Below are 21,594 nucleotides of genomic sequence, written 5' to 3' on the forward strand. Positions count from 1 at the left end.
CCGACGTGGTTCGGGATGGGGTGTTACACCAACCACCACCACCACCAACAAATTGGGCCAAAGGAAGCTCCAACGGCAGCTCGGAGTATCCGAGCACCATACCATTATGATCAATTGCGAGAGTTTTAATTTTGTCCATTACTATTTCAGCTTCGCAATATTCCTTTGAACCCCGTTTTCCAAAAGGCCTACAAAATTCCAAAAAGTAATTCTTATTATTATAATTATTACTTTTGAATATCAATATTCCATCTTGATATCTTTATCAAAGCAGCTCCTTCACTCACCCTCTTCAATGCCTCTCCGAGACTTTTACATTCACAAACAAAAGGTGTATCATAGTTCTGCTTGTTCAGGTAATTATTATTTTTACCATTATTACTATTGCATGAGTAGTACTCGTCATCACCATCATCATCTTCCCCAATTAATTCTTGGCATTCGTAGATATAGCCGACGCCGATGGCTTCCAGTATCTGCGCTTCGCCAGAGTTTCCGGCCCTGCATTTCGCCATAACCAGAATCCTTACAGCTTTCTTGATTTCCTTGATCTTGTTGATGAGGGACGCAGTGATCACGTAATTTTTAGAAGACGAAGAATAAGAGATCGGATTAATTACCAAAACAGCGCACGCTTCGGCTCGTTCGGCATGCTTGGCTTGCTTCCTATTTGTGACTTCGACCACGGCCCCCCATGCAGGATTCTAGTGTTGTTGCTCTTGCTGACCATGACTTTAATGGCGGCCTCAATAATATTCGTGCTCTTGGTGGTCGCCATCGTCCATGAGACAGAACCATACTATTATTAGAAGCTTTTAGTTTAAGAATTATATAAATTTTCATGTGAATATAACCTAGTTTTGATTTGTGAGAATTGTATTTTATATAAAGAGAACAAGTCCTGTAGAAGAGTGGTGACACAGTCTGGTCGATCTTTTTTCCAATGTAGATTATGATTGTCATTGAGGTGATATGGCCCATATACAACACCTTGATTTTAGAAATTTTAATTTTTATAAACATTCCCTGCATGTACTTAACAACATCCCAAAAAATAAATAAATAAATAAATAAAATTAATATTTTTATATTTTTACCCTTCAATGTATAATAAAACAATTTTTTAAAAAAATTTATTACTATAAATAAATGAAGTATATAAAAAAAAATTTAAAAAAAAAACCTAACTAAATGGCATCTGATTAAACACTTTACAATAAACTACTAGTCCCTCGCATTTCATTAGTCTCAGTTTAAACACTGTATACTAAACTTCTAGTCAACTTTTATACATTTTACTTAAAATGGCATTTAAAATTATTTTTCATTGATCTGTTAAAAAGTAAAATAATAATAATAATTATTATTATTTATAATTTATTGGCAAAATCGACAATTTAAGAAAAATTTGTTAACTTAGAAGGAAGTGTATCATTGGCTAAGAAAGGTTGCAAGCTGCATTTGGTGCTTGACTTTAAAGCCATAAAACAAAACAAAAGGCAGTAGCTTGTTAGAGTACATGCATACAAGCATCTGGTCGTGACTAGCTACTTGCTGTCCACAAACTACGAGAATTATTTAAATTGAAATTTACTTATATATAATTCAATCCATCATACCCTTGCTTCATTTAGTTTAATACAGATAATGTATATATAATATATGTAACATTAATTAATTATTATCTCCATGCAATGGTGTAGCATTGGGAGTCTCCAAAACTTGTATCGTCTGCTTAGGAGGCGTTACTGCCCTGAAAGCTAACTTACCAGTCTTGATTTTCTCCTTTATCTTGATGATACTCAAGAAAAAAATCCGATAAATAACCACCATTCCTAGCAAAACAGCCAAATCAACCCACTTGGAATAAGCCATTTCCACTTGCCATTTATTAATCAAAATTTCTTCTCCATTTATAGTTGGTGGTCCTCCAATTTCACCATTAAGGAACACTAAACCTTCAAACTCATTTTTGAACAATCCTTGGAAGGCAAACCTATGGAAAGAAATGTAGTAAAGTGGGTATCTCCAAAAATAATTTGGGAGATCTTTTGGCAATCTGAAAAATCCACCAGCTAGCATCATAAATGCTTGAACTCCAGCTCCTGTTATTATTCCCATTAGAAAATTTGGCACAAGACTTGCTATAATCATCATTAGGCTCTCAATCAGCATCATGCAGGCAAATAGCACGCACAGAAAGTATAAGAAATGTTGATACTCTTTTTGAAGTCCAGGAAGATAATAAGATAGTGCTCCAGGTATCACTGAAATGATTATCAAGTATGGCAAGGCTGAAAATGTGTTGCCCATCACAAACGCTGTGACACCATAGTGCCCATTTAGTCTTTCTCTCTCAAATACCTGAATTTTCACAAGAACAAAAAAATAAAAGAAAGAAAGGAATTAATAATTAATCAAATGGTGTATATATTCTAATGGATATATTTGTAAATGAATTAGAAAATGATGATGGCTAACTGCTAGCTATAGAATTTGTGGATATTTACACTTCCATTTGATTTTAAAAAAATTTCACTCTTTTATTTTCGCTTTTTTTTTTTTTCCCCTTCAAGTTTAAACAAATTTTACTATATTTGTCTCTCAAGTTTATAGAGAAATGGTAATTAAAGTCTAACCAAATAGTAATTAAAGCATGACATCGGGGGAACCTACTCGTTTACCAATCTTAATAGTGACATGACAATATTGTTTTATTTGTTTGGAAGTGAGGTTTGATAACAAGGTTTTTTTTTTTTAATTTTTATATCTTAAATTATATATAATTTGTTTACTTTAATGATTTATTAATGTTAATTGATGGTAGTTAGATATATTTATTAACTATAAATATAAGTAAAAAGCATAAATATAAAATAAAATACAATTTAAAATTAAGTTAGTTTTTATCTTTTTATTTTTTCATTCTTTAACATTTGAAATTAATAGATATATTTAACAAAATTTAACAACCATCAATTAACATTAACAAATCATTAAAATTAATAAATAAATTATACACAATTTAAAATAAAAAATAAAAATAAAAATAAACTTATTATGGATCTTAAAGTTCACTTATCAATTTATTGGAACCTTACAACCATTTGGATACCTTTTCTGTAATTGTCAACCATTATTTTGGTATTAATGTACGTAACTTTTGTGTCCAAATTATTCAGTCATACTTTCTATAACATTGAAATGTATTATATAGTTTTTCCAAAAAAGAAAGTGGGTAAGCATCCTTTTCATATCATTACATAAAGGTGGCAATTTAGGTTATGATACGTTGACACGATTCCAAAATGACACGAAATTAACAGGTTTGGATTTATTATAAATGGGTTTAGGTCAAATTCGGATAACCCGTTTAACACAATTAATAAATATGTCAGTCTCGAATTGACCCGCTTAACCTGAAATTTATCCGAATTGATCCATTTAATTAAATGTGTCAATTAATGTGTCAATTCAACCCGACACTATTATGACCCGTTAAAATTATAATTTCAATATATTAAATTTACCATTAATAAAACTTTAACTAATACCTTTTTATTACTAAATGTCAAAGGTATTTAAGGTTGTATTATTAATTTTTTAATAAAAAGTAAAAAATATTAAAACAATATTTATTTACTTAAAAATAAAAATTAATATGCCTAAGAGCGTTGGACATATAGAAAATTAAAAACATAACTATTAATAAAGGTTTTTTTATATTATTTTAGTGAAGTAATATTAGGTTTATTATGTATATATATATATATATATTTATATTTAACTATTATATGAGATTGTTATATTATCATATCATATCTAATATTATTGTAAATTTGTAACTTTAATTATATTATTTTACATATATATTTTAATTTTGGATTAATTAATGACTAAATTATTTTTATGTTATATGAAATAATTAATTTAAACAAGATAATTCATTTAATTGGATAGATTTTGTGTAAATGGATTAATTTCATATAAATGGATCAATTTCGTGTAAATAGATTGTGTTGATCCAAATTGACCCATTTAATAAATGGGTTATATGGGTCATTTTAGGTTATTTATTTATTAAACAGGTTGGGTTAGGGTTGAAAATTTCTAACACGATTAATAAATAGATCGGATCAGAGTTGAGCAATTTCGACACAATTAATAAATGAATTGAGACGAATACAACACATTGACATGAATTGCCACTCACATTACATCACAAGTTTCTTTCTCTATTTCTTTATTTGGACCATCCTTTGCACATCATTACATCATAAGTTTCTTTCTTGATTTCTTTATTTCTCCAACAATTTTTTTCTCTTTCTTCTGTCAAGTAAGATATAATTGATATATTTCACTTTTAGGTTTAAACACTACATTTCTCAGATTTCTTACAGTAGAAAATTTTACTATATTTTTAAAATTTTGAGCAGCCAATCAAAACACAAATTATGTTGATGAAATTTTTTGGAAATAGAAATTAACATACCTATAAAAGTTAGGAATGTAGCAATGAAAGTGATCAGTGAACCTCTTGCCTGAAACAACGATTAAGAAGTATTACTTAATTAATTATATTTGTTGATCTCGTAATTAATTAAATATAATACTAAAAAAATAAAATAAAATCTGTCTTTCATACATACATGAATTGATTCATAATTGGAGCCAGTTTTGTAAAAAATGGTGCCAAGCCCCAAAGCCAAGGTAATGTAGATACCTAGACGCAACCAATAGTACCCCAAATCACGATACATATTTACATAAGATCTCCTTGTCAGAATAATACATTGTGTAAAGAATCTTGCATGGTTTTTCTTCTTCTCCAATATTGCTCCACAATCCTGGTTTAATTTCATGCTAATTAATTTTAGTAATTAATTCGAGGTAGTCATAGACTTTGAAAATTAATGAGCTTTTTATTAATATTTCTAATTACCTGTTTACATAATTCGGCTACTTGTCTCTGTACTTGCTGGTAAGTTTCAGATTCCTTATAAGACTTTATAAGGGCATTGATTGCTTCTTCTGTGGATATGGCCGATCCAACTAACACATCCTCGTCAATAAGCTATGCAAAGAAATAATCAATTTCATAGTATGAGTCAATTTCTATTAAAAGCAACCCCCTCCTTCAATACCAATTCACCCAGAAAAAAAAAAAAGAAGAAAAAAAAAAAGGAGAAAAGGAAAAAGAAAAAGAAAGGACTATTGTTTGGACTGTTATTTCTTTTATATTTTTTCTAACATTCTCTACGCTCTAGTCTTTCAGGGATTCATTTTGAATCCTTACATGTGATTTTTAAAGAGTTGTTTAGTTTTGAACCTAGAATCTCAAGAATCATTAATTCTAATATCAAATTTTATTATCACTTCTTCTAAAATTTCAATATATTAAAAGGTGAATCATCATTTGTTTTTTCTTTTATATTTTTGTCCAAGGATCACAAAATCTTAACCATACAATTAGCCGGCCCTACTACTTTAATGATTTATTATGTGATAGACTTTGCTTTTATTGTAACACCCTGTCCCGAACCATGTCGGAAATTTTTGCACGTTGACCGAGGTTGACTGTTGACTGTTGACTTTGACCGTTGACCGTTGACCAATGGGTCAAAAGTTAACTTTTTGACCCGGTTGGAATTCTAGGTCGACTGAGGTACCGTTACGAAGTACACGTTGGCACGAGTTCGTAGACTGGTAGCAGGTTGAAAACGGAGCTACGGTTTGAAAGTTATGAGCAAAACAAGTTGAGGTCCAAACTGTCCAAGGGGTGCCGGAGTTGACTTTTTGTTCATGCAAGGTTGAGCTTTGACTCATTCATGGTTGTAAAGTGCTCGTTGATACGAGTTCGTAGACTAGCGGCACGTCCGATTTGGACATGTGGTTTGAAAGTTATGGACCTGTAAAATTTTTCAAATACTGTATTATTTTAATATTATTTTTAAAACGAGTAACGATGTGCCACGTGTGACTTAATGAAGGTAACCATGTGTCACCATGGTGAAATGCCACATGTCAGCCATGTTTAAAAATCAAATTATTTTTATTATTATTTAATTATTTTTATGTATTTCATTTTATTTATTTTTTTCTTTTTCTTTCCTTTTTCTTTTCTTTTTCTTTTTCTTTCTTTTCCCCACGTGGGAAAACAGCTTCTCTTCTCTTTTCCTTTCTTCCCTTCTTCTTCCCCGAGCCCGACAGAGACACACACGCAGAAATTTTTTTTTTCTCCCTTTCTCTCTCCTTTGACTCTCTCACCCTCTCTGTTTGACCACCGTCTGGCCGGATTGCAGTCGCCGGAACGCCACACGCGCTGGCCACCGGTGTAGCCCATCCCACCGCGACCTCAGCCACCAAATTTCCCGGCCAGCCGCCGCCGGACGCGCCCAGATCGGGCTGGTAAAGTCCGCGACGGCGACTTTAAATTTTCAGGCGATTCTCGCCGTTTCCGACCAACCCAGCCCGTCCCATACCTCTATCCCACTATTTTCGACCCCTCTGAGTCCATTTCCGGGGTTAGATTGCCCAAAATCCCCACCGTTTGAAAGATCCCTCAAGTTGAAAACCGGCCGAAGCTTCCCAACCAAATTTCGGCCGCCTCCGGCGGAATTGGGGTCGATGGAGACCGGTAATGCGCCCCTCATTCCACGAGCTTCGATTCGGTATATCATTCGCCTATTTTGGTTAACGTTTGTGTTTGACCACCCTGGTACCGGGTATTATTTACCCGATTAAAATATTAATTTATTTGACTGTCTGTGAATTTTGTTCTAGGAGCACCGGTGAGACGTGGAATTGATCCCATGGTGGATCATAGTTTAATTGCGTGCTCCAGGTGAGTGACCCACCTTCAAAAATTATTTTGGGCAATTAATTATATTTAATTGGTATTTAAATTGGTATTTAAATTATGCTCATGTGGTGTGATTTAATTATGGTTTATTGAGGTTTAATTTATTTATTATGCATGAGCAAAGTGTATTTCGGTAGTATTTGTACGTGGTTTTCAGTATTAATTTTTCGGGCATAATTGGGTTAAATATTTTACGAAAATATTTGTTTAAATTTTATAAATTATGCCCGCAGTATTTTTATGGTTGCATCTCGTATTTCGAGAAAATTGTGGTTGTTGTTATCGCTGTTTCGTACCGAGTTATTAAATAAAAATATGTGGGATGGTAAGTGTGAGATTTTAATGTATTTCCCACGGTAATTTTGGAAAACGGTACGGTTGGTTAATAATGTTTATTTTTAGACGCACTCATACAGTATTGGTGTTCTGGTGTATGGTGTATGGACACGTGGTAGCGCGCGGTTATTACTTCACCGGTGAGTTGCCATTGGACCGTGGGCATGCAAGTTTGTTTGTGCACAGCCGCCCTCCTCCTTGGCCGGGTTGATGGTTTTAGCAGCGGTACTGTCGGGACGCCGAAGTGACCGTTGCAGGTTTCTCTCTTTAACCCCCCGCCAGTCGGTGCTCGGGACGCTGGGTATCAGAGGGCATCACCGGCATATGGTGTGGTGCGTCGGTGTAAATTGCAAATAGTGTTTTAAACCCCAAAGGTGTTCAAAATTATTTATTATAATTTATTACATTTTAATTATATTTGGGGTATTTATTTATTTAATTGTTGTTTGTTAAATTATTTAATCCCTTGGTTTTCGGGAGGTATGCACACTGGGTTTTGCGAAAAGGTTTTAAAAAGGGAACATTTCAAACGGAGCGATTGGTGAGAGTTTTGAGGGAAATTATTATTTTCCAACAGTTGTTATTATTTATTTATTAATTGTTGGTATTTATTCAATTCCCTTAATTGTTATTATTATTATTATTTTAATTTATTATCGCTAAAGGTGTTCAGTAGTTAGGGTCACTCACTGAGATGATTAGCATCTCACACTCTTAAATTCCATTCCCTTAGGTGCAAGTGGTGGTAGACGTTCTTCCGGAGCGAACCAAGTTTTCCGCTGCTGTTGTGTTTCGAGAAGTACTTCTGTACTCTTTCATTTCAGTGTATTATTTCTTTTAGCCTTGTTATATTTCTGTTGATTAGCACTTCTTAAAGCTCTGTATACTATTGGGATACTTATGTTTTATTTATGCACTGGACTGTTGTTGTTTTTGAGAAGTGCTGAAATTTGTGGAACAGTTTGTAGTTTGTGGGAGAAATAAGGGGATGAGTATAGAAGTGTGTTTTCAGTGCAGGTAATTTGTGGTAAGTAAATCCCTTAGGGGAGGCTCTGCCGGATTTTCCGTTGGAGGGTCCGGTAGGGTTTCCCTGGGATCAGGGCTTGTCTAGGGTTCCGGGGAAGGAATTCTGGACGGGTCCTGACATTTATTGTGATATATAATTCTGTGGCTGAAAAAATGTGTGTGTGTGTGTGTGTGTGTGTGTGTTTTTTTTTTTTTTTTTTTTTTAGGAGACCCAATATATACAATTAGTTTTGTTAGTTTTCATGTCCAAATGTTAACTAATCTGATCAACTACCTAATGTTGGAGTATTTTCAAAGGCCTCATTATTTATGGTATATTTTTTTATTTCAAAGAGTTAATGTTTAATAAAGGGCTTCAATAGGTTTTTTATGTTGACTTTTTAATATAAAAAATGGGTTTAATTCTTCAAATGTAAAAAGTAAAATACATTCTTTATTTCAACATTATATTATTTTAATTTAACGCATTACCATTTCCTATGCTACTATCATTATAGTTTAAAATAAAATTTAGATAAAAATATGGAGGAAATATAAATAAAACAATAAATACTCATGCATAAAAGAAAAATAAAGAATATTATTGGAGAAACATTTAAAATTTTGCTCTCCATTTTGAAAAATATGTCATTTAATTTAAAGAGTTTTTGGGATGGTCGTATTTGGTGTGCTCCAAAGTACACTACATTTTGGTCCTTGACGATTTTGTGGCTGAAAAATGTGTGTGTGTGTGTGTGTGTGTGTGTGTGTTATTTTATTTTATTTTTTTAGCAGAGGCAGTACATACAATTGGTATTGTTAGTTTTCGGTCCTAATGTTAATTAATCTGATCAACCACCTTGGATGTTATTTGATGTGTACACTACACCTGGTCCTCGTTAGGAAAAAAAAAAAATCCAGATATGCTAAACATTAATATTGTCCACAAACCTAATTTTGAGACCTGATTTTGATATATGTTGTTTCAGAAGCAGTTGCTACCAAAGAATTCAAATTAATATTATATAAAACACTGGTCTAGATAATTTATATATACATAAATATAGAGTTATGTTACGTATGGATAATCTGCATACGAATCAATGAAATTGACGATGGTTTTTGAAGAAACCGTCGTCAATTGTCTTACACACAGATGAGAATTGATGATAGGTTCTTAAAAAACTGTTGTCAATTCTTTTTTGTCCGTATGCAAACCGTCCGCACTGTACACTTTCTATATATATATATATATGTATATAATACCTTTTGAAAATCGTTGTTGATGGTTCTTAGGAAATGATCAGAAGGATTTTGCAGAGTCGTGCAAGGAAAACCGCTTGAAATGAAAAACTACATATACAAAATTCAATTAAAAAAAAAATACTAGTGGTTAGTTATTTTTCTATTATAGCATATAAACTATTTTTCCTTGTAAAATTGGAAAAAATAAAAAATAAAAACAGCTTTTAGTACATAATTATATATCAATAAATATATACCTCATTCGCTAAAGATGCCGATCCAAAGTACACTGTTTTACCATAAGAGAGAAGGCAAAGATTGTGGAAAAGTTGAAAAACCTCACTGCTTGGTTGATGTATAGATGCAATTATAGTCATTCTCTTATCAAGACGCACGATTCTGCTCATAACATAATAAGAAGCTGCACTATCAAGCCCACTTGTTGGTTCATCAAGGAAGAGAAGCTTTGGACGTGTTAGGATTTCAATGCAAATGCTAACTCTCCTCCTTTGCCCACCACTGAGTCCTTTATCTCCCCACCCTCCGATCCTTGTGTTCATGGCATCTTGGAGACCCATTTCTCTTATTGTCATTTCTGCTCTCTCCTTCTTCTCTGATTCCGACATTGAATCTGGCAACCGGCGTTGAGCTGACTAGTACACGGCTTCTCGAACCGTTAAAGTCATCATTTGAGTATCATCTTGTGTTACATATGCCTAAGTTAATCATGTTGATAAAGTTAGCTCTCTATATATATTATAAGTTTCATCATAATCTTTCTTTTGCTCTTTTTACAAAAGAAATTTTGATAATATCATACCGAGGTACCATAGGCCAAAGTCTCTTTATGTCCATTTATTAGAATCTCCCCACTCTGCCTCATATTTGAACTTAATCTCCCTGCAAAATGGAATCATGATCATTAAATTATGCGCCGCTATGTCTTTTGCTTCGATTAAGAACAGGCAAAAACGAATGTTAAAATATATATAGGAATGTTAAAATATATATAAATACATCACTCTCTTACCTTCTACACACTTAAACTTTTAGAAAATGTAATTAGCTTAATTTACGAAGCTAAAGATTTTTGTATTTTCTTGCAATGTATATATATATATTTTTTGGCCATCTGAAAATTTTAATTTTGCCATTTTCCCTTGTGACAAAGATATAATTTTGTTTATTTAAAAAAAATGGAAAATCTTGATTTTGTCGCTAAATAATATTCTTTGCTAAAAAGCAGTAGCAAAAGAATAATTTTGTTGCAGTCACATGAGCTGGTAAAATCTCAAGGTCTTGAGCTCGAAATATCAAGAAAAATATTTTTGGAGCTATATATATATACACACACACACATACAGACCTCCCAAAGCATCAAGAAGAGTGGACTTGCCACAGCCAGAAGGACCCATAATTGCCAAGACTTGCAAAACCTGTTAGACCTTGGAGAATATGTTTGGTTGTGCTCCTTCCATGGTGGCTTGTCACCCAAAGATCCTTCCACGTCAAGTAGGCCCCATTTTCCACTCTACTATTGGTAATTGGGATTACTGTTTCCACCTCTACTCTACTTGATCTTTCAGTTACTACTTTAGGGTTTTCAGGCTTGGTAGCATTCGAGCGGACAAAAGCCATGGTGATGAGATGCTAGATGTATAGCTTAGGAAATGGAAAGAAAATTGGTTGCCTTTGATGCTGAGCCAAAACTCTCCAGCCACACCCTAATATATATACATGTAGACCTGCATATATATAAGCATTTACGCCATGTGCTTAGATATAATTATATCTCTATATTAATAAAACATTTTATATTAGGAATTGTTATAATGATTTTAAAAACAAAAACCAAAAAAAGTGTGAGGGCATCTCCAAAAACTTTCTATTTGTATTATACTCTTTATTTTAAAGAGTCTATCCTTAAAAAAAGACTCGAATCCATTTTTTATATTGACTTTTTTTATATAAAAATTGGTTTGGCTTTTTAAATATATAGAGAGTAAAATCCACTCTTATTTGGAGTTTTAGATGTATTTTATATCATTTTTTGTTTGGTGTTTTAAACAAGTTACTAACATCATAGCACAATTTTTTATAGAAGAAAAATGTTTATTATTTATTTCATGGTGTACAATAAATAATGCTTATAGAAACATCAAAATAAAGAGTATAATTAATAAATAACATTGTTAGTGTAATACCTATGAGTTTTGGAAGGGCAAGATAGGTAAATAATACATTTGGTGAATTGTGATGATCAAAGGGCAAATCAATGAACAATACATTGAGATGAATTATGACAACTAGTGGCGGTTCGGTATGAGGCTGCCAAGACAAGTATGGGTAGGGGACGGGCAATGATATGCTAACTGGTGTCCAATCCCACATCACTCGCGTTTGGCTCAAATATAAAGTAGACACTCTTTTAACAACTAAAGCCTTGCTAGAGTAGTTGGCTTCAGAATTCGAAAAAACTCTAGAATTAAGTGTGCTTCAATGAGAGCAACCCAATATAGATGATCTCCTGAAAAGTTTAAACAAAAAACTCCATACTATTTGGAGGAAGGTGGATAAACTGCAAATAATATCAATGGAGAGAGAGTAAGGCATAACAATTAGAGCAATCCGAATGTCATTCTTCATTTTAAAAAGCCTAATTTTCAAAATAAAGAACACTCTTCAAAATAAAGAGCATTTTAAAGGATTTTAAAAAATAAAGAGTGAGTTTTATTCAGTATACTCCAATGATACTTTTGATAGCTACTCTTTGTTTTGCCTTTCCCTATCAATAATTATGGTGTATCTGTTCTCTCTTTTTTCTTCCCCCCCTTTATCATACATAAAAAAGTTGTATTTATAAAAAAATGAAATATGAAATTTTAATTATAATTGTGCATAGAAAATTGTGTATCAATTAATGAGTTTATCAAAAGTTTTACATAGAAAGTAGATCTGGTTCTCTATATTTGGAGAGCCAAGCTCTTTATTTTAGTTTTTTTTAATTTATAGAGCCTATTAGGGTGTTGAGAAAAAAATATGACTCTTTAAAATAGAAAAAAAAAGTTTTAAATGAGGAAGTGGAGGATATGAAAGAATGACATGCTTCAATAATTTAACATTAATGAGACAAGGACAACCCTCCAACCTATATTTCATAGTATTCAAAATGTTTTAAATGGGGATTTAATTCATAAAATAGCAATTCCGATCTTGATGGATACAGATCAAGTTTTCCAGTAAAGACAGGATCCTCGCCTCACCTAAATTTATGTATCAATTGGATTTTATTCTAATCCAATTTGATCAGATGCATATTGATCAATTGTTTTTTCAGCTTCAATGAAAAGCAAAAGGAACAAGAGAGATTAAAAAGATTGCTGGTTTTATATATTAATCGTTTTGATTTTAGGCAAAAACATTTAATTGAGATCATGAATATATCTACCAAAAGACTCCATATAGTCCTTATATATAGTAATTTACTAAATGCCCCTTCATTGTCTCCTCTATTTACTTCTCTTTTTCTTCGATCAGGGTCAGGATTTTATACATTTAGCAATAGGCACTGTCTCCATGACCAAAAAAAAAGTTATTGTCACTTTACCTTCAAGATCCTGTGTACCTACCATTAGGATCTAATTGTTCTCAAATGCCAGCTAGGCTCTAACACCATATAAGTTTTTTATTTCTTCTTTTTTTTTAATCAATTCTTGTGCACTATCATGAAGTATTTGGTAATCATGCAACAAAATCTATTTTTAACAAGTTTGCCAAATCACTTCAAAAATTCCTAGATCTTTTATATCACTAATATTTTATTTTTGAAATAATAATAATAATAAAAAAAGTAGTCAACATAGATCAATAACCACCCCAATCATAAAAGGACTGTAATAACACATACTAAAGTACCCCTGTTATACAATATTAACTAGGTTTGACCAAGTATAACATATGTGGATCACAAGTTTTCTATGGTTAAGATTTTGAAAAGTTTTAAAGATTAGTATTACATCAGTGTTTAAGCCAGTTTCAGATTTTTATATATTAGTGACCTAAGAACTATATATACATGGGGAAGTGTGCTAAACAATGAAAAATTTTAAAATACCCATCAAGTTCTTGAAATCCTTCAGGGGTCAAGAGAACCCAAACTGGATCGATCCACATCTGACAAACCCACAAATATGGTTAGACCGTTTTCACCCATCATTAGCCACCATTAATGACATGCACTGGCTAACTTGCAAGCCTACACTCCGGTGACCAAGACATAGAAATTTCAGTTGAAACCGCCATCAAACACACCTAGATCTGGCTAGCAGTGTAACACCCCGTCCCGAACCATGTCGGAATTTTTGCACGTTGACCGAGGTTGACTGTTGATCGTTGACCGAAGGGGTCAAAAGTTGACTTTTTGACCCGATTGGAATCCTAGGTTGACTGAGGTACCTTTACAAAGTACACATTGGCACGAGTTCGTAGACTGGTAGCACGTTGAAAACGGAGCTACGGTTTGAAGTTATGGGCAAAACAAGTTGAGGTCCAAACTGTCCAAGGGGTGCCGGAGTTGACTTTTTATTCATGCAAAGTTGAGCTTTGACTCATCCATGGCTGTAAAGTGTTCGTCGATACGAGTCCGTAGACTAGCAGCACGTCCAATTTGGACATGTGGTTTGAAAGTTATGGACCTGTAGAGTTTTTCAAACACCGTATTATTTTAATATTATTTTTGAACGTGTAAGGATGTGCCACGTGTGACTTAATGAAGGTGACCATGTGTCACCATGTTGAGAAGCCACATGTCAACCATGTGTAATATCATATTATTTTATTAATATTTTAAATAATAATATTATTATTTAATTATTTAATTATTTTAATTTTTATTTCATTTTATTTTTCTTTTTCTTTTTCTTTTCTTTTCCCCCACGTGGGAAAAAAGGGGACCCAGCCCCGTTCTTCTTCTTCTTCTTCCTTCTTCTTCTTTTCTTCTTCCTTTCCTTTCCTTTCTCCCTCTCGGCCTCACCGTGTTTTTAAATTCCGGCCACCCATAGTCCACACGCGCCGGCCAGTGATGAGCGGAGGGAGGAGGCGAGCTCGGCCGCCAATTTTCACGGTCACCGGCCGCCGGACGAGCCCCGATCGGGCCGGAGAAGCCGCCGGCCGAAAATTTTTTCTCTCTCCTCTTTTCTTGTGTTTTCTGGCCAGGCCAGTCCAAATTAAACCTCTTCTCCCCCTATTTTGGGTCCTCTGAGTTCAAATATGGCCTCCAATCTCAAAAATTCGAAGCGGTTTGCAAGATACGAGGAATTGAAAACCGGCCAAAGCTTTCTGATCACCTCCTGTGGAATTGGGGTTGATGGAGACCGGGTTTGTAATCCTCGTCGCTCAAGCTTCGATTCAGTATATTATTCGACTATTTTGGATAACGTTTGTGTTTGACCCCCCTAGTACCGGGTATTATTTACCCGATTAAAATATTAATTTATTTGACTGTGTGTGAATTTTGTTCTAGGAGCACGGGTGAGTCATGGAATTGATCCCATGGTGGATCATGGTTTAATCGCGTGCTCCAGGTGAGTGACCCACCTTGAAAACTATTTTGGGCAATTAATTATATTTATATGGTGTTGAAACGATATCTGTAATTTGTGCTCATGTGGCGTATTTTAAATATAATCGGGAAAAATATTATTTTATATATATTTACCCATTGGTGCTAAACGGAAATTTGGGGGTCATTAAGAAATTCCCGATTATTATTTTATTGTGATTAAATGATATTTATTACAAATGAACAAGTATTTTTGAGTAATTAATTGTGTCTGGATTTTATATCATTTTTGGGCAATTAATTATGTTTAATTGGTATTTAAATTATGCTCATGTCGTACAATTTAGTTATGGTTTTATTGTGATTTAATTTATTTATTATGCATGGGCAAAGTATATTTCGGTAATAGTCGTACGTGGTTTTAAGTATTATTTTGGGCATAATTGGTTTAAATATTTTATGAAAATATTTGTTAAATTGGTGGTTTAATTTTATAATTATGCCCACGGTATTTTATCTGTTGAACCTCGTATTACAAGAAAATTATGGTTTATTTGTTATCAATGTTTTCGTACCGGTTTGTTAAATAAAAATATGTGGGATGGTAAGTGTGAAATTTTGATATATTTCCCACGATAATTTTGGAAAACGGTACGGTTGGTTAATAATAATTGTTTTAGACGTACTCATACAGTATTGGTGTTCTGGTGTATGGACACATGGTAGCGCGCAAGTATTATGTCTCCCGTGGTTGCCATTGGACCGTGGGCAGGCAAGTTTGATATTGGCCATAGCCGCCCCTCCGTTGGCCGGGATGACGATTTCAGCAGCGGTACTGTCGGGATGCCGAAGTGCCGTTTGCAAGTTTCTCTCTTTAATCTCCCCGCCAGTCGGTTCTCGGGACGCTGGGTATCGGAGGGCATCACTGGTATATGGTATGGTGCGTCAAATGTAATTTTCATATAAAGTTTCAAACCCCAAAGGTGTTCAAAAATTATTTATTATAATTTATTACATTTTAATTACATATTGGGGTATTTATTTTTTTATTGTTTATCAAATGGTTTGATCCCTTGGTTTCGGGAGGTACGAATATCGGGTTTTGTGAAAATGTTTTAAAAGGGGAACATTTCCTGATACGAACCTAGGACGACCTGCTCCTAAACCCGTATTATATTAGCCCGGATCTTTAATTAAGTTCAAGTTCTAATGGAATGGACCTCAACCCCTAACCAACCTGTGGTTAGAAACCTTGGTATAATGTAGACGCCACAATAGGGGATGGAAAACCTATTGATAAGTCAAGCTAAAACAACCAATTCTCTAATGGTGTTTTAGGTGTTCTCAAAGAACAAAGAGATAATTAATCTCACAAGTATTTTCTCAATCAAATCAAAGTTTTAAAGTTCTATTATTAATGAAAAATAAGCCTTTAAATAGGCTTTGAAAGAAACAAAATAAACCCTAAAAACCCTAGGAAAAACCGGCCACTCAATGAAGAAGTCTACCTTGGCCGAAACTTTCCTTTTCCTAATCTAATTTGGATTAATTAATTCCTTTATTTTAAATTAGGAATTAATTAATTTACAATGAAAATAATAAAATAATAACTTTCCTAATCTTATTTGTCCAGAAAATAAATAAATAGAAACTAAAAATAATGGTAGTTTCCTAAAACAAAAAGTAGAATAAAATTAGGAAACTAAAATACTGGCTTTTTTGATCAAGTTGACTTTGATCAATCTTTGACCTCTTTGAACTTTAAATCAGCTTCTAGATGCTTTGTAGGATGCAAAATAAGCTGAATATGAAGTCCCACACGTTGCCCATGCTTGGAAAAATAAGAAAAGGCTAAAACAGTAAAATACAGTAAAGCCAGCAAGCAATACAGCAAATTCGGCCAAATTGTTGAGGCTGTCCGTACAAGCCCTTTTTGATTGCATTTGAGGCTGCTTTAACTTGATTCCATGACTTCTTAGGCATATGTATTGAACCCATAAAGCATTGGAACCATTTCATGCTTCCCGGACTCCAAAAATGTATCAAAACCGTCACCCGGGTCCGTATCGACTTCCACCACTTGGATGCTTCGAATAAGCTTTGTATCTTCAAGTATGAACAAGCTCTGTTGAGATTGATTAACCTCTGTATAAATACTCCCAGGTTGCCTTTAAATCTCTTAATTTGAGCTCTTTTGATTGGCCTAGTCTTCATCCGTGTCGAGTCAGCACCCCAGCGGGTTATCGGTTGAGCGGGCTCGGGCGGAATCACATCATTCCCCTCCTCTTGAAAAGGATTTGTCCTCAAATCTAGATCATCACCTGCAGCAAAAGGAGTTAAATCATCAACATTAAATGCAGCACTCATGTTATACTCACCCGGTAAATCAAGCTTAAATCATCAACATTAAATGCAGCACTCATGTTATACTCACCCGGTAAATCAAGCTTGTAGGCATTCTTATTATTCTGCTCCAAAACTTGAAAAAGTCCATCCGTAGGCGGCATGAGCTTTGACTTTCTTTGTTTAGGAAACCTTTCCTTTCGTAAGTGCAACCAAACCAATTCTCCTGGGTCAAACACTATTACAACAAAATCTAGAAATACATGCTCATTATGGTAAACATTACACTTTTTAAAGTTAGCAAACAATATTTCCCAAATTTTCAAATTGCCACTAAGTAAAGCTCTCAACAATGCAGATAAAGTTCTATTCAATAAAGACATCTTTAAATAAGTATCCTTAAAATTCATGGTCAGCAATGATTTCTTATTCATAATTACTTTATTAACATCACCAAAGCTAAGATAAAAATTTATATTTTTCCTTTCTTGTCTTCCTTTTCCTTTCTCACTTACGGCCATCTCACCTTCCTCACTCTTGGCTTTTGCACCAAATTTCTCACTCTTGGTTTTATTAAAATTTTTCCACACAACCTGAGTATTAGAAGACTTACCTTGGACAGCAAGCTCACCTTTTCCCTCTTGAATGGATGGTAGTCCACTTGGAATTTCATTTAGGAAGACATCTCCAAATTCCTTCAAAAGATAAATCATTGAACTTGGCAATTCAAGTTCTTCAAAGTTAGTTTGATCATTAAAATAATTTTCTTTGTAAAGCATGACCAGCAAAGGTTTCTTACACTCAATAACCTTATTAATATCTCCTAAACTCAAATAAAAATTCTGGTTTTTCCTCTCTTTTCTTTCTTTCCTTTTTCTTTCCTCGGTTTGGCTCTCATTGGCGGAAATTTCCAGTTTTTTTATGCTCTCGGGTTTGCTCTCTTTTCTCACCTCTCTCTCGGCTTTCTCTTGGTCTTTCCACTCAATATGAACCTTAGAAACCTTACCTTGGTCAGCAACCTCTATCTTACCTTCTTGAATGGATGGTGAAGCCGTTGGTGCCATGCTTGCTTTTTCCTTGAGCTTTTCGGCTTCTCTCCTTTGTTGCATTTGTAATTGGTCCTTGTAAACCTCTTTAGGAGATAATGGTTCCAGCTTGATCTTCTTCCCTTTAAACCTGAAAACAATACCATTTTCTCGACCAAAATGAGTAGCATCTTTATCAAATTGCCATGGTCTACCTAGTAGTATATGTCCGGCAATCATAGGCACAATATCACATAAAACTACATCCTCATATCTACCTATATTAAATTTTACTTTGGCTTGTTTGTTTACTTTCATCTCACCACTATCATTAAGCCATTGTAATCTATAAGGTTCTGGATGTTTAATTGTTTTCAAGCCTAATTTATCAACTACAAGATTACTTATCACATTAGTACAACTCCCACTATCTATAATCATGCTACAAATTTTACCTTGTATTTCGCAGCGAGTGTGGAAGATGTTTTCCCTTTGTATCTGCTCTTCTTCTTTGTAGACAGTAAGTACTCTCCTTGAAACCAAGCTCAACTCGACATTAGATGTATCCACAGGTTCGGATTCATCTTCATTGCGATCCCCCTCTTGCTCGGTTTCAGCCCCACTTTCTTCACTTGCGGATTCCAGCTCACCATCACCCTTTAATACCATGATTCTTCTATTTGGGCATTGGCTGGCTATGTGTCCTCTTCCTTGGCACTTAAAACAAATTATTTCTCTGGATTTTTGAGGTTTAGGATCAGATTTTACCTCACCTCTAAGTGCTTGGACAGATTCGGTCTTGACCTCCCTTCTTGGCCGATTGGTAGATTCTTCTCCTAATTTCGGCCTCAACTTGTTTTCATAAGTGGAATTGTTTTTCCAGCCACTTGAACTTGTCCTTCCACTGCTAGAAACTCCTCCAAACCGTGTACTAACACTCCTCCTCTTGAATTGGTTCTCAAGTTTAATGGCTACATGCAACATCTCCTCCAATTCCAAGTATTGTTGTAATTCAAGTTGGTTGGCAATGTCACGGTTTAACCCTCCAAGGAATCTTGCCATTGTTGCCTCTCTATCCTCCCTCATGTTTAACCTCATCATTAGCATCTCCATCTCTTTGTAATAATCCTCCACGGACCTACTCCCTTGAGACAAAGATTGAAGCCTTTGATGCAGCAACCTTTGGTAATGGGATGGCACAAACCGCTTCCTCATGACTCCTTTCATTTGTCGCCATGTTGTAATTAAGTCTTCACCAACCCTCCTTCGGGTGCTTTGCTCATTTATCCACCATTGGAGTGCATAATGGCCAAACTCCATTGCTGCCATCTTCACCTTCTTACCTTTCGAATAGTTGTGGCAGTCAAAAATCATCTCCATTTTCTCTTCCCACTCCAAATAAGCTTCAGGATCACTTTTACCCATAAAAGGTGGGATATTAACCTTGATATTTCCCAAATCTTCATCTGTATCCTCCCTCCTATATCTCCCATGGCCAGCTCTATCTTGGACAGCAAAGGTTTCGTCCATACCTTCCTCAAAGTCACCGTCCAATGGCTCCTCATCAAATTCCTCTCTCGGCCTCTCGCGACCTCCTCGTCCTCGGCCTCGTCCTCCATGGAATTCTTGCCTATTTCTTGTATTCGGCCTTCCTTGTGAGGCTTCTAATCTTCCCACTCTTTGATTTACATGCTCAAATTGAGCACTCATCCGCTGTATTGATTCCAAAATAGTTCTCAAGTCCACTTGGTCTCCACTTCCGGTAGCTCGATCATCGCCATGAAATGCTACGGACTCTTCCTCATTGATCCTCAAGGGTGGATCCCCTCTTCTTATTCTAGAATCTGCCATGTTAGTAAAATACTGCAAAAATAAAATAAATCCTCACAATATTCACTCCCTCACGTGTTTCACTCAAACAAGGTCTCGACACTCGTGTTTGCACACTAGTTTCGGCTTTTACCCTCTTTTAAGCTCACACACTCTTGCCTTTTTCCACTCAATGAATTATCTCAAAGTTCTAATTAAAACACCCACAAAACAGCAATTAGATCACTAGTATGTTTTAATTAAACTTATCAACAAAACAGTAGCAAAAAGTAGGCAATACCGAAAGAATCCAACAAATCCTAATTTTTTTTCGGCTTTCTAGACAAGAAAACACAAAATAATGGGAAAACGTTGGAATTTTTGAAAACTGCACCAGATGGTAGTAGATTATGAGTTCAAGAATAAAATTCCAGGAAAAGAAATTCAATTACGATCAAGAATCAAAGAGAACAAAATTATAGAAAAGTGTTGGTTGTTGTTCTTGTAATTCAAGTTTTGTATCAATTCCTTTATCTAATTTTAATCCAAATAATTTAAGCACCCAAAATCCAAATATCCAGCAGCAAATATAATTCTCCAGCAACTCAAATATTGAATAAATAATAAAAAAACCAGCAGCTCCAACAAATTTCCACCAAACAAATCAAACTCCAACAAACCGAAATATTTTTTTTTCTTCTTTTTTTTTTTTTTTAATTCGGCTTTACCTTCTTTTTTTTTTTTTTTTTTTTCACTCACAGAACATAAACAACTGCAGTAGCAAGAATAATTACCAAAATTGCAATTCCAACTCCAAAACAAACACCAAACCCGTGACCTCCAAATAAACAAAATGTGCAGTTTTTTTTTTTTTTTTAAATGTTGCCGCAAACTTTTTTTTTTTTTTTTGAATATATGAATGCAAATATTTAAGACTAAAACAGAAAAGAAAAATCAACAAAAACCAAATTAACAAGAACAATGATAAAAGACAACCAACAAACTAGGAAACAAAAATATGATAAAAACTAGGAAATCCTAATTCAACTAGGAATGAATTTTTTTTTTCTTTTTTTTTTTTTTTAAGATGCAGAACGTGGATAGGATGGATGCAACCTTAACCTAATGCTAAAATTGCAGCATAACACAAAAACAAATAAAGCAAATAAAGATAGATCAAACCTGAACAAAATTTAGCTCTGATACCAAATGATACGAACCTAGGACGACCTGCTCCTAAACCCGTATTATATTAGCCCGGATCTTTAATTAAGTTCAAGTTCTAATGGAATGGACCTCAACCCCTAACCAACCTGTGGTTAGAAACCTTGGTATAATGTAGACGCCACAATAGGGGATGGAAAACCTATTGATAAGTCAAGCTAAAACAACCAATTCTCTAATGGTGT

At 34.2% G+C, this 21,594-nt stretch overlaps 1 pseudogene; it reads right to left on the reverse strand.

Moving 5' to 3' along the window:
* Positions 1 to 1,674: 1,674 nt before the first annotated feature.
* On the reverse strand, positions 1,675 to 11,086 carry LOC125424229 (ABC transporter G family member 1-like; annotated as a pseudogene).
* Between the last annotated feature and the right edge of the window lie 10,508 nt (positions 11,087 to 21,594).

Source organism: Ziziphus jujuba, chromosome 9, assembly GCF_031755915.1.
Source record: "Ziziphus jujuba cultivar Dongzao chromosome 9, ASM3175591v1".
Classification (NCBI taxonomy): Eukaryota; Viridiplantae; Streptophyta; class Magnoliopsida; order Rosales; family Rhamnaceae; genus Ziziphus; species Ziziphus jujuba.